At 36.8% G+C, this 13,807-nt stretch overlaps 1 protein-coding gene and 1 non-coding gene across 3 annotated transcripts in view; both read left to right on the top strand.

Moving 5' to 3' along the window:
- The window catches only part of BCKDHB (branched chain keto acid dehydrogenase E1 subunit beta), a 204,968-nt gene that overhangs the window by 98,232 nt on the left and 92,929 nt on the right, over positions 1-13,807 (top strand). The gene's annotated exons all lie outside the window — the stretch shown is intronic.
- LOC139013438 (U6 spliceosomal RNA) lies at positions 386-492 on the top strand. Its single transcript, XR_011472071.1, has one exon. It is a non-coding gene; the product is annotated as a U6 spliceosomal RNA (small nuclear RNA).

The following is a 13,807-nucleotide window of genomic DNA, read 5'->3' as shown; positions in this document are numbered from 1 at the left end:
CTTTTCAACTGCTACTAAATCTTTTGCTTTCCAAATTCCTCATCATACTGATATTCTCTGGACATACTCTCATTGGCCAATGACTCTTTTAACTTCAAATAACTTGAAATGATACTTGAGATATTGTCCGTTAGTCAGATGCTCAGTAGGACTTGTTTTCTCCTCAGGGATGACTCTGTCATGACCTAGAAGATGATGATCTGTTTATGTTTCAGTTCTGGAATACCTGAAAAGGTAGTGAGTTTTCATGTCATTGGATATGTTAAGCTGATGCTATATGTATATGTCATGGATGTTTTAGATAAAAACTAATAGAAAGGGTATTGGGTGTGTGGTGTCCTTACAAAATAAATTGCTGTTTAAAAAACAAAACAAAACACCGTTAGTGCTTGCTTTGGCAGCACATATACTAAAATTGGAATGATACAGAGAAGATTAGCATGGCTTCTGCACAAGGATGACACACAAATTCGTGAAGCATTCCATATAAAAAAATAAATAAATAAACCAGAAAAAGAAACACCTTTATGGAACAACCAACGATTCAATATAGGGTGTAGTAGAATGCATAATATTGGGAATAATACTTGAGTGAATATTCTTCTCTTAGAAGAACATTTAAATACTTTTGTCCTTTGACCAACCACCAAATGAACTTGTGAGGATATTTTGCATCTGTGAAACACTGTATCTTTTGTCAATACTTTTAGTTCACAAAAATTTCAACATTTCTCTTTCATATCAACATACAGCACTTTAGTGTTCTCCATATTTGCCCACATTGTTTAATTATTCTTTATAGAGTCAACATTTGGGGCAAAACAACTAGGTTGTTACATACTTTAAAAAACACACCTTAATATTGTTACTAGCATTGTTTTATCCATTACCACCTACTTAGCTATTTCCTTTGCTAGGATAATGTTAACTATGCTTCATTAGATTATCTCAGCCATTTATCAATGATGTTTTTGTAAATGGAGTATTATTTACTCTTAATCCAAATATTAAGTTATTGAAATATATATTGACCTTACTATAAATTCAGGCTGTGTAGCTGGTAGATTTTGTCAGATCCTATGGTAGTGACAATTTTTGTGGAGTCTGTTTTAGGACAAATAGTTCTTTAGTGACTGTGATAACAACATTCCACTGTATAATCTGATTTATTTTTTTCCATGAAGTAATTTTTAAAATGTGTGGCTGCTCTGAGATATTTAGTCCAATAATATGTTGCATATAAAGACATTCAATGAGAGGGTTCTTGTGTTACAAGGAAAGGATGTTAAAAACCAAAATCTCTCAAGTAAATTGTGGTCTGTAACAGTTCCACCCTTGGGAAAGGGAGGCTTGGTGAAACTTCCATGACTATTAATCTTGAGAAAGAACATGTATCATCTTGTTGGACCAAAGCCGCTAGCCATCTTATCAAGCCAGGGCTACACAAGTAGAGTCAATTTAAATCTCTTTTTGGCCCCGTAATCAAAATGAAGATGGTTGGTGTACATGGATGGTATGTTAGGTCTTTTGACAAGTATGTGTAGGCATGAGTCATAACTAGTTTACTTTTCTTGATTTTACCAATTGTCTCCCTAAAGTCACTCACCAGAAATATACAGTAAGAAGTTGAATTTGCTTGGCTCACTTAACTTGTGTTGGAGAATGGTTGAGAAAGGCTTCCAGCTGGAGCTGTTGGTTTTTTCCTATAGCAGGCGCCTGCTTTTAGCCTTTTGTAAGGATAACCTGATATACTCCTTCCTTATTTTGCTACCAGGAAGTGCTCTGTCCTGGCTTTTGTAGCCCCAGGCTGTAAGGCCAACTGCCTGGTCTGTTAGTACACAGAACTTGGTGGCATGGAGAGGGAGGGATCTCAGGCCTGGGTTTTCCACTGGTTGCTGGATAACCTTGGGCAAGTGAGTCAACCTCTTCTCTGTTTTCTTTCCTAACTTTATAAAATTGAGACTTTCTCTTAGTCCTTAGTCTTAAACAAAAGGTCACAACAATTACAGAAAAGGTAATAGGAGTTTCTTGAGTGAATTAACACTTATCTGGATACATTAGTTACGATAGATAGGATGACTTTTCAGGTTTCTAGAATAAATTAAACAAAATGCTCCAAATGTGTTTAATATGTATCCCAGATTGTCTATGTGAAATGAAAGATGTAAGTTTGGTTTCGTTTGTATAAATAATTTTAATTTCTTAGGAAAGGCAATGTAGTTATTTATGTTGTCCATGTAAATTGTATTATAACATTAAAGAACTTCACAAGATACAGCAGTGTTTAGTCACTTAAATCCTTCAAGTCCCTTCATGAAGTCTCCTTGTGGATGGTCATGTGGACCCTTCAAAGTCATCTAGTTAACCAAAATTTTAAATTGCATCAGGATTATTTGATCTCTTTAGTGTTCTCACTTTTTAATTTAATTTTGCTTAAACAAACAAACAAACACACAAACAAACCAGTGGATGATATACTAGTAAGCTCATCCTTGGAAAAGTGTTTGTGTTCAGTTTACATAAATTTAACGTCAGTTTTTGTATCCTAGAAGTCTATTTCTATTATGTTTTTAAAATCCTATTAGCTCATTAATACTCTTCTCATATTTGGGTGCCCAGTAAACATATAAACTTCAGTAACCTGAACTCTATTCTGCAGTTATTAATGCAACCTTGTTTTAGTTGTATGACCATAAAACTCCTTGAAGTAAATCTTCCGTTTATGAACCTAAAAAGTGTTGTACTTGGGGTAACAAGCTGAAGTATAATGTGAGAAGGGTTTTAAAAATTATAAATCACTCTACTAATGGTAGAAATGCTATCTAATAAGAATAAGTCTGTGACCCGTTGTAGCTTTCCTTGCTTTTTATTCTCGTGAGCAGTTGAAGAAACCCACTGTAGGGGTTGGAAATAGTCTTTCCTCTGATTGTGGATGACACAGTGGTTGCTTTTCCAACCACCACATGTGGTGGTTCTGCTCTTTGGAATGACATGGGGCACTCTCTGAACAAACAGCAACAGCATCCCAAGGAATGTACAATAAATAATGAAAGTAAGACATTTTCCCTCGCCAGATGTAATGTGTACTAGTAGAGGAATAATGTAAAATGACCTCCTACAGGAAAATTTGGGAAATGCCTAGATGGATAAGAAAGCACTCCCGTTAGAAATAAGCAGACTCCTTTCCCATTTTCAGGTAAGAATATATGATTTAAATATACATTTAAATTTTGTTTTCATGATTTCTGGAATTAATTAGAAAATGCATTGATTGATAAAACCTAAAAACTTTAGTGAGCCCTAACCAGTCTGGCTCAGTGGATAGAGCGTCGGCCTGTGGACTGAAGGGTCCCAGGTTCGATTCCGGTCAAGGGCATGTACCTTGGTTGCAGGCACATCCCCAGTGGGGGGCGTGCAAGAGGCAGCTGATCGATGTTTCTAACTCTCTATCCCTCTCCCTTTCTCTCTGTAAAAAAAAAAAATCAATAAAATATATTTAAAAAAAAACTTTAGTGAACTACTAGTCTATTTGAGCTAGTATAGAGTCTTTGTTTCCAGTATTCAAAAACATATAAGCAGGTCGTGCACTTTGGTGTGGCTTATTTTCCCAGAATTCTTAGTAACTGATCGAATTTTGTAAGTTAAATAGTATTTTACATACAGTGGAGTGAAATCCAGTTCCTAAGGGAATTCTGGGTAGGTGGCATCTAAACCTGTGCTTCAGAAATCCCATTCAACCACCTAAAACAGCAACTTCAGAATTCCTAGAAGAAGGAACTTGGGGGGTTAAGTAGGGAACACCTTACAGACTTGCCCTGAAATGGTGTTTTCTTTGTGCACCATTAGGGTAGGGCGCTGTACATCTGTCATAGCCAGCTTCTGATGCCTCACTTCTCTTCAGATCAGACCCAAGCCAGAACAGGCATGTGTGAGAGATTCAGGTGCTCTTCTGACTCAGGTAGTGACCAGCCTGGGCTCTTAAGGCTTCAGAACTTTATTCTTCTCTCTGGATGATGGGAGGGCAAAATTCCAGCAGTGGAGAGACCTAGTGTGAGTACCTGGACCTCAGAGCTGCCCCAGAGCCTGAGAACTCCTCAGGCGAGCCTGGCACCTGCCCAGTAATCCTATGTCAAGACTCTTCACTAAAATACTATGGAACACATCATGTCAAAGTAGGATGTGCTAAAGGCTCGTTAAAATTATCTATTCATTCAGTTTATTTCTTGTACAAGTATTCATTGAGCGTCTTCTAGCACTGTATAGCTATGCTAGAAATGGAGGGCATAGCAGCAAACAGAACAGACAATATTTTATCCTCTACTGGGGAGACAATCAGCAAATCTGTATATCACTATATCTATATCAGGTCACAATAAGTTTTATGAAAAATTATGAAGTTTAAAGGGATAGTGAGGTAAAGGGAGGTACTGTGTTACACAGGGATGACCTCTCAGGTGGCTTTTTTTAAGAAGATATTTGACTTAAAGAAGAAATCTGTGTAAATATAGGTATACATTGGAGATATTGCAAGTTTGGTTCCATACCACAACAAGAAAGCAAGTCTTAATCTTTCTGCTGGTGGGGGGATTTGCCTTCACTTTATATTAAAAAAATGCAACATACGTTAAGCACAATAAAAAGAAGAGCAATAAAACAAGGTGTGCCTGTATCTGGTGAGGAAGATAATAATAGCATGTGCAAAAGGCCTAAGGCAGGAATATGCATGGCCTGATGGAGTAACAGGAACAAGGTAGGTGTGGTTGTAGAAGATGAGTTTGTTGAATTAACCAGCAGCCAGGTCAGGAACAAAATAGGGATGTCTGCTCTCACCATTATTTATCAACACTTTTTCTGGAGTGTTAAATAATGATATAAGACTAGAAAAATTTAAAAAAATTGTTGTAAATGTAGAAAAGAAAAATAATTACTTGTAATTTAGATGACATCTTTGTACAGTGAAACTCAGGAGACTAAGTAAACAGTTGAGAATAAAAGAATCCTATATAATAAAAGCATAATATGCAAATTGACCAAATGGCCGAACAGTGGAATGACCATCCGGATGACCATCTGGGACCACACTCTGACACCCACTGGTGCCAGGCCAGCCAAGGTGGGTGCGATGCGATTGGTCAGGGGTCCAGCCATCGCCCTATGATCACCCCGCAGAGGGAGGCCCAGGCCACCAGCCGGTGGGGCAGTTAATTGGGGGGCTCCACGATCGCCCCAAAGAAGGAGGCCCAGGCCACTGACTGATGGGCTGCAGCGGGTGGGCGGGGCTTCCCTCTGTGAGGGAAGCCCGGGTCTCGGGTCTCGGGTGCCGGCGGCCAGAGGGAAGCCCGGGTCCTGGGTGCCAGAGGGAAGCTGGTGCCAGCAGCTGGGGGAAGGAAGGCCTACTCTTGCATGAATTTCATGCATCAGGCCTCTAGTTGAAAAAGGAAATGATATATAATGAATATTTTTAAAAATTAATAGTTTTTCCTATATTATTGATAAATAGCCAGGAATGGAAAATAACCAAAAGACACTATTCATTATCCAAACAAGTGTGTGTGTGTGTGTGTGTGTGTGTGTGTGTGTGTGTATGTATGTATGTATATATATAAAAGCCTAAGTGACTGTTTGACTGTTCGCCCAGTAGCTATGACACACACTGATCACCAGGGGGCAGGTGCTCAACACACAGGCATGGAAACATGGAACAGACTGATGAATCTCAGAGGGGAGGGTGTAGGGGGTAGGGGGTAGGGTGGGAAGAGATTAACCAAAGATCTTATATGCATACTAGAGGCCTGGTGCAGGGATTCGTGCACCAGTGGGGTCCCTCTGCCTGGCCTGTGCCCTCTTGCAATCCAGGATCCCTCGGGGAATGTCAGTGAGCCGGTTTTGGCCCGATCCCTGCAGGCCAGGCCAAGGGACCCCACTGGTGCATATGCACAGGGCCTCTAGTAAACTATATATTACTTAGGAATACATTTTACAGGAAAGATAATGAATGTACGCAGGAAATAATAAAATCTTATGGAAGGCCTTAAAACAAGACTTGAACATACTGTGTTCTTGGATGGCAAAGCAATATCACATAAACACCATTTGATACAATACCAATTTCAACCCTACTAGAGTTTTAAACTTTTTCACTGTGTAAAGAATAAATGAATGTCCAAAAATAACCAAGAAAGAACAGTGAAAGGGATTTTCTATTAGTCAAATTAAAATTTACTTCAAAGTCATGTGAAAAATCTCTGGTTCACAATTAACATATAGGCTAGGGGCTAGCAAACTTTTTCTGTAACGGGTCTGATAGTAAGTAAATATTTTCAACTTTGTGGGCCACATGGTCTCTTGCCTTGACCTCTACGGCATGAAAGCAACTATATGGATATGATGGATTTATTTTTTAAACTGGTTTGCCAATTAATGATACAGATACTAAAATAGTGCTCAGAAAAAGATAACACAATATGCAACAAAGGTGATATTTCACATTACTTGGAAAATTCAACTTATTTAATAACAGGTGCTGACAAAGTATAATTAATCTGAAAAAATAACATTACATTCCTACCTAATACATAAAAATTATTTCTTGGCATATAAAGATTTAAATATAAAAATGAAACAATAAAATATAAGAAAATATAAGAGAATATTGTAAAATCTAAGACTGGAGGATATAGTTTTAAACAAGAGAGAAAATATAGAATCTATAAAGAAAAAAGATATTTGACTAAATATATGTGAAATTTTGTTTATGGCAAAGTTACAGAATTGATAACTTATAGACAAAATTTGACAACAAAGAAATAAAAATGGCAGTTTGTGACATATGTAAAGAAAAAGGCCTAATATCCATAACATGCAAAGTACCTCTACAGTTGTCACAGTAGAAAAAAAGACAAAAAGGACAGTTCTTGAAAAGAGAAACCAAATAGCCAGTGGCTATAGGAAAAGATGCTCGACATCACAGCATCTGTGTTCTCCTGTAAAACAGGATAATTATAGTACCCACCTCATGCTGTAGCTGGCAGGAATAAATCAGATAATACAAATAACGTATTATAGTGCTTAGCACACATATGTGCTCATTAAATGTTAGTTTATTGCCCTGTAGAAATAAAAGCATGAGTAGGCAAGGATTGTTGTGAAAGGACAGCTATTGTAGTAGTGGTTGTAGTTGAGAATAACTGGAAACAAACTGAATGGCCCATAAATAGGAAATAATCGGATAATTTATGCCGTTGTTAAAAATAAATAGTTTAAATTATATCCATAGGTTTAATTTAAAAAAAAAATTTTTTTTGGAGTGAGAGGAAGGGAGAGGGACAGATCAATTGCCTCCTGTCCACTCCCTGACTGGGATTGAACTAGCAACCAGGCATGTACCCTGAATAGGAATCAAACCAGTGACCTTTTGGTGCACAGGACAATGCTCAACCAACTGAGCCACACTGGTCAGGGCGAGAAACTATCCATAGGTTAGAAACTGGTTTATGATGGTTTCAGTTTTATAGAATGATAGGGCAAATATCCTTTGAAATATTTTTATATGGTGCTGAACTATTAAATTTCTACACTTAAAAATCAACATTTTGCTCTGGCTAGTGTGGCTCAGGAGGCTGAGTTTTGTTCCAAGTGCTGAGAGGTTGCCAGTTAGATTCTGGGTCAGGGCATATGCCCAGGTTACGGGCTTGATCCCCACTGGGGGCTGTGCAGGAGGCATCGAATCAATGTTTCTCTCCCTTCCTCTCTTTCTCTAAAATTAATAAAAGCATACTTTTTAAAAATCACCATTTTGATGCACGACATTCTAAAAACACACTATATATGTCACTGCCTTCTTCTACACCTTTCAATATTGATCTCTTTTTTAAAACTCAAGGTCATTAAACCATAAATTCTTGTTCTAGGTTAAAATACCAGAATGTTTTCAGAGAATTTTTTTCAGAGAATTTTTAAATCAAGGATGAACTACATTGATACATTACAGCACCCAAAGTCTATAGTTTACTGTAAGAGTCACTCTTGGTATTGTACATTCTGTGGATTTGGACAAATATATAATGTTATATATCCATCGTAATAGTATTATATAGAGCAACAATTTTCAACCTTTTTCATCTCATGGCACACATAAACTAATTACTAAAATTCTGCGGCAGAAAAAAGGTATTTTGATTCATTCACACCAGAGGGCTAGTATTTTGTTGGCTATTGTCATTTTCTTATTTGACAATCTATGGGAAAAGAGGTGAATGCTCCTTACAGTAATATTGCATGTTTAAAAAATTTTTGTGACATACCAGTGAAAATAGCTGATATAGGGTATTTTCACTGCCCTAGAGTATTTTTCACTGCCCTAGAGTATTTTCACTGCCCTAAAAATACTCTGTGCTCAGTTTATTCATCCCTTCTCCCCACTCCCACAACCACTGGCAAACACTGAACTTTTACCTATTTTACCATTTCTATAGTTTTGTCTTTTCCACAGTGTCATAAAGTTAGAATAATATATTATGTAAACTTTTTAGATTGGCTGCTTTCACGTAATACTATGCATTACCTCTTTTCATGGCTAGATAGCTCATTTCTTTTGAGCACCAAATATTCCATTGTCTGGATGTGCCACACTTTGTTTATACATTTGCATAATCAAAGACATTTTGGCATTAAGAATAAAGCTGCTATAAACCTCTGTGTGCAGGTTTTCTTGTGGGCATGTTTTCAGCTCCTTTAGGTCAATTCCAAGGAGCATGAGTGTTGGATTGTATAAGGAGGTTTAGTTTTGTAAGAAACTGCCATCTACCAAAGTGGCTGTACCATTTTGCATTCCTACCAGCAACGAATGAAAGAGTTCTTGTTGCTCCAAGTCTTCACAAGCATTAATTGCCAGTTTCTGGATTTTGGTCACTCTAACAGGTATGTAGTGGTATCTTATTGTTGTTTTAGTTTGCATTTCTCCGATGACATGATGTGGAACATCTTTTATATGCTTATTTGGCATTTGCATATCTTTTTTGATGTCTGTTAAGATCTTTGACCCATTTTTAATTGGATTGTTTCTTATTGTTGAGTTTTAAGAGTTGTTTGTATAACTGTCTTTTTATCAGACGTATCTTTTGTAAATATTTTCTCCATTTGTGGCTTGTCTTCTCATTCTCTTGATACACTATGCTGCAGAGCAGAAGTTTTAAATATTAATGAAGTTCAGCTTATCAATTATTTCTTTCATGGATTATGTCTTTGGTGTTTTATCTACAATGCCACCAATTTATCTTCCCCACAATCCCAAGGTACCTAGCAGCTGGTTTGGAACTGGTGCAGATTAGAGGAATATGACAGCTTAATTAAAACAAAGCATCCTGAATAGGCTGTGTGTTGACACTGTGATTTCTGCCTAGTACTCTGAATGTCAAAGTGCAGGAATTCAGTGATGTGTGGGTAAAATGCTTTTTATACTGGTCTGTTTTCTCCTTTGTTGTCAAGCAATATCTTTTTCTCACTATATTTCTTTCTTTCTCTTTGTATCTCTGCTTCTAATTAGGAAAGAGAGACCTGGAGTTGGTATTGTATACAAATTGAAATCCCATAGGCCTGATGGGAGAGGACTTTTGTAAGAGCAATGTGAGCGAGCTTTAGAATATGGACATTACAATATCTTTTGGCTTTAATATATTCAATATTTTCTTCTACAGTCAGTTGTGTTCCAAATAACTGACAATCCTTAAGAAGTGGAAGGAAGATGATACTAATTGTGGACATTCCATACTCTTTATTAACTTTATAATCTAAGATATTACAGTTTGAGTATATAATATGAATTACTCATTTGTTTAGTCAACACATATATATTGTGGATCTGCTATGTTCTAGGCACCTGGCCAATGGGGGTATTGTGGTAAGCAGAATAAACATGACTTTTGCCTTTACAGAGAGTATAGACCAATAAGAGTCATTAATCAAAGCAAACAAATATCATAGAAAAGTAAATTTATAATGGGGAAAAAACTATTGAACTATTTTCAGGCACTTAAGGAATCTTAAACCTTGCAGAGTAATGCAAAGTAAACATTAATTTAGTTCAACTAAAATTTGTATTTAATTGCAAATCAGTGACATGACTATTTTTCTGGAATCTATACCTCAGGAAGAAAAAAAATAAAATCTTTTCTAGAATCTAGCACAGCCCTTATCTATAATATGTACCTAAATATTGAGGCACTTAATTAAAAGTAAATATAACTAGAATCATAATTGTTACTGAATTTCAAAAGCATATTTTTTTTATTAAGTTACCACACTGATAACACACTAACATGAGCAGCAAAGGTTATTTATACCCTTGCAACAACCAGAGATTTTAATATCATAACTAGTAGCCCTGCGCATGAATCCATGGGCCAGTAGGTCGCTGCCGCCCTCCTGTAGCTCCCCCCCCCGCATCCCTCCCCCCCTTCTCATAGCTTGCTGCCCTGCCCCCTCCTGTAGCTCTCTGCAGCCCGCTTGTACCTTGCTGGCCCACCCTCCTGCTGATCTGTGATCTGGTAGTGATGTGCTTGGTCATTACGCCTCAGGGCGTAAAGGCTAATTAGCATATTCCTCTCTTATTATATAGGATATTTAGGATGGTGACTAACTAGTTACTTTGATCTGTAAACAGAGAAAAGTAGGCATTGCTTGCAACTAAAAAACTAATTGTGATTCTGTGTTGGGAGTTGATGCTTCCATGAGCACTGGCATTGGGAACCACTGGTCAGCCATGCCATGCAGATGGAATGGCTTTGCTTAGCCATGTAACCTGGTATCAGTGTCCAGTTGAGAGTAAGATCAGACTGTGCTGCTTAGCCAGACAACTAACCTGTGCTCCATGTGGAATGGCTGGTTTTGCAGCCATTCCAGTTCGGATGTGAAATGTCAAACTAACTTATTAATACTAGTTTATTAAAAATGTTCAAAACAGTCGTTCTCCAGCCATTTAGATGTTGTTTTAAATAAAAATTAGGCTGTGAATTATTGCCTTATATCTCTAATGCTGTGTTGCTGTGTTCCTACAGCACTTTATCCATGCAACTAATGCATTATTCATATTATAGTGATTTGTTTACATGCATATTTCCAGCTTAACCAAGAAGTATTTGGAAGAAGGGCTGTTTTATACAAATTTGTACTTGAACAGGTGACAGACGTTTAGGTGATCAGTTAGTGTTGAACTGATTTGAAGTGTAAAATCAGAGTCCACTGTTCAGAATATACATTTACTTAAACTTAATTTAAACTATAGGTCTCAGTTTAGCTGGAAAAATAATTTCATCTATGAATGTAAATGTAATTTTAGGTCTCCTGGTCTTTCTTATTTCCATATATAGCCCAAGGCTCTCTGTTATTTATATGGGAAGAAAAAGCTAAAGCTCTTCTGTATGACTGTTTCAAGCATTTTACATTTATTCCTTACCACATCAGCATTAGGGAGCTATAGTGAAAATACTGAGGTATAGAGAGATTAAATAACTGGCCCAGCTCACATAAAAATTGAGCCAGGCTTTGAACCCAGTTAGTCCAGCTCCAGAATCTGTGCTGTTTCATTTATCTGTATGTATTGCATGCATGTTTGTGAGTTTGTATCTAGAAAGAGAAAGATTAAAAGACATATTCTCTATTTGGCAGTTTGTAATGGACGTCATTAACATTTCTTGGAAAATATATAATATTTTGCAGCCAAATCTATGTTTCTCTAAGGTCAACATTTAACATGGAATAAAATATATATTTTTATATATATACATTTACTCTAAGAGGAATTATGATGCATTGGAATGGGTTTTGGAGAAAACCAACAGAAAATTGAAAAAATTCAAGCCATGTTATTGTGTAAAGCATTGTAGATATTTCATTTTGAGAATGTTATATAAGGGAATTGAAATGTTTTTACAAATATTTGAAGATTTTAGTTGGTGGAAAGTTAATTTTTTTTCTTTATAGTTTGGGCAGATAAATCTAGGAATGCTTAGTAGAGGATTTAGAGCAATAGGTTTTTGCCCAGGGTAAGTAGGAATCTTCTGCACAGATGGGCTACCTAAGGAAATAATGAGTTTCTTCATACCAGAATGCTCAGGATCAGCTGGAAACGGGACTGTTACTAAAGGTAATCAAGTATTTGGCTGATTGAATAATTGAACTAGGTGACCAGGTGTAAAGTTCCTTCTAAACTTGCCCTGCAATTTAGTGATTCTAACAATTTGGGACAGAAGATATTCTATTAAATTTACTCTTATTATACACCATGTCACCTGGAAAAGATCTGTGTAGGTGAGTTCTAGTGAACCCTTGCTTATTAATCCCAGTGGTTGTAGAAAATAGTGCCTGTCACAAAGTTATTCATAGTATCAAGCTCATGAAAAATCATTCATGAAATTTAGTGATAATTGTTGCTTATATTTCCTTAGTGTTTATTATGTGTCAGGAATTTTGTTAAGCGCCTTATATTTATTACCTTATTTACTCTTCACAGTCACCCTCTAGGGTAAGTACTATTACAGGTTATTACAGGTATTCCCTGCTTTTCAAAAGTTTGCATTATGCCACTTCGCTTTTACAAAATTAGTACCTGTTTTTGCTAACCAAAAGAAATCTGAAGAGGCTTTTTTTATTTTGACAAGAAGTGAAAAGCCAAAATAATGTTCAGAGTGTTTTTCAGTGAACTGTAATAGGGGCAGTATGCACCTTGAGCTGCCAGGGTGTCCCACCAAGCTTCTTCCCCGGGACCATACTCAGCATCCACCCACCATAGCTTTGAAATTTGTGCGCATCTGTGCTTTATCTCGATTTATTTTGTGCAGTTGTTAGCAAGATGTATACTGAGGTATCAGAAAAGCTTAAGAGAGCTCATAAAGGTATTAGGGTAAAACTGAATGTAATTAAGGGTATTTGGTATGATTTGGTAGGTTATACTTTGGTTTTGGGAACATGAAAACTTTTTCATATAAATTAATGCTAAATGCTTCTTTGTTTTACACCATTTCAGCTTACAAAAGGTTTTTCATAGGAACACTCTTCTTTTGGATATGTGGGGAAACCTATATTGTCTGTCCCCCGTGTATAGCTGAGAGGGTAAATAATTTGCCCATGTTCCCATAAGCCAGTAAATTGGCTTCCTTAGGACTTGAACTTAAGGCTTTCATAGTCTAAAGTCATATGCTTAACCACAATGAAACCTTTCAGCTTCCTAGCACAGATCAGAAATTGAAAATCCAGGTAATTAGTAAGCTAAAGTTCTTGGAATATGTTGTCTATAATTGTTTATATCAAGAGAAAAGGTTCGGATCATCTCCATCAATTGGAGGAGATTGCTGTAAGGAAAGGAAGGAATAATTCAGACAGAAAAATGGGGGAAAGGAAAGCATATGCTAGAAACCTTTTTTGTATTGAGATGAAGTATATTATAAAACTTAAGTGTATTTTTTAAAGTTCTGTTTTGGTTGGTATGTTTTTATAAACTCTTTTAAAAAATACTAAATGGGTGTTCAGATTATCTCTAAATTATTCAGTAAACAACAGGTAATTATGGTCCACCTTTGAGAAATGAAATTGGTTCCTCTGTGGTGAATCTGCAGTCCTGGATGTTGATGTCAGGGTGTAGAGGCAGTGTACATCTCAGAATGTCACTCCTGGAGGGAGAATGTTCCACACAGAGGAAAAGTCAGTGCAAGCGCTGTAAGGCGGAATTGTGCCTGGTGTACGTAGGAAACGCCAAAGAAGTTCATGTGGCTGGAGCATTGATAGTGACAGCAAGTGTAGTCAGCGGTGAGGT

Source organism: Myotis yumanensis, unplaced genomic scaffold (assembly GCF_028538775.1).
Source record: "Myotis yumanensis isolate MYYU_CA2020_CCGP unplaced genomic scaffold, mMyoYum1.0.hap1 SCAF_6, whole genome shotgun sequence".
In the NCBI taxonomy this organism is placed as follows: Eukaryota; Metazoa; Chordata; class Mammalia; order Chiroptera; family Vespertilionidae; genus Myotis; species Myotis yumanensis.
This window is presented reverse-complemented; position numbering and strand designations above follow the sequence as displayed.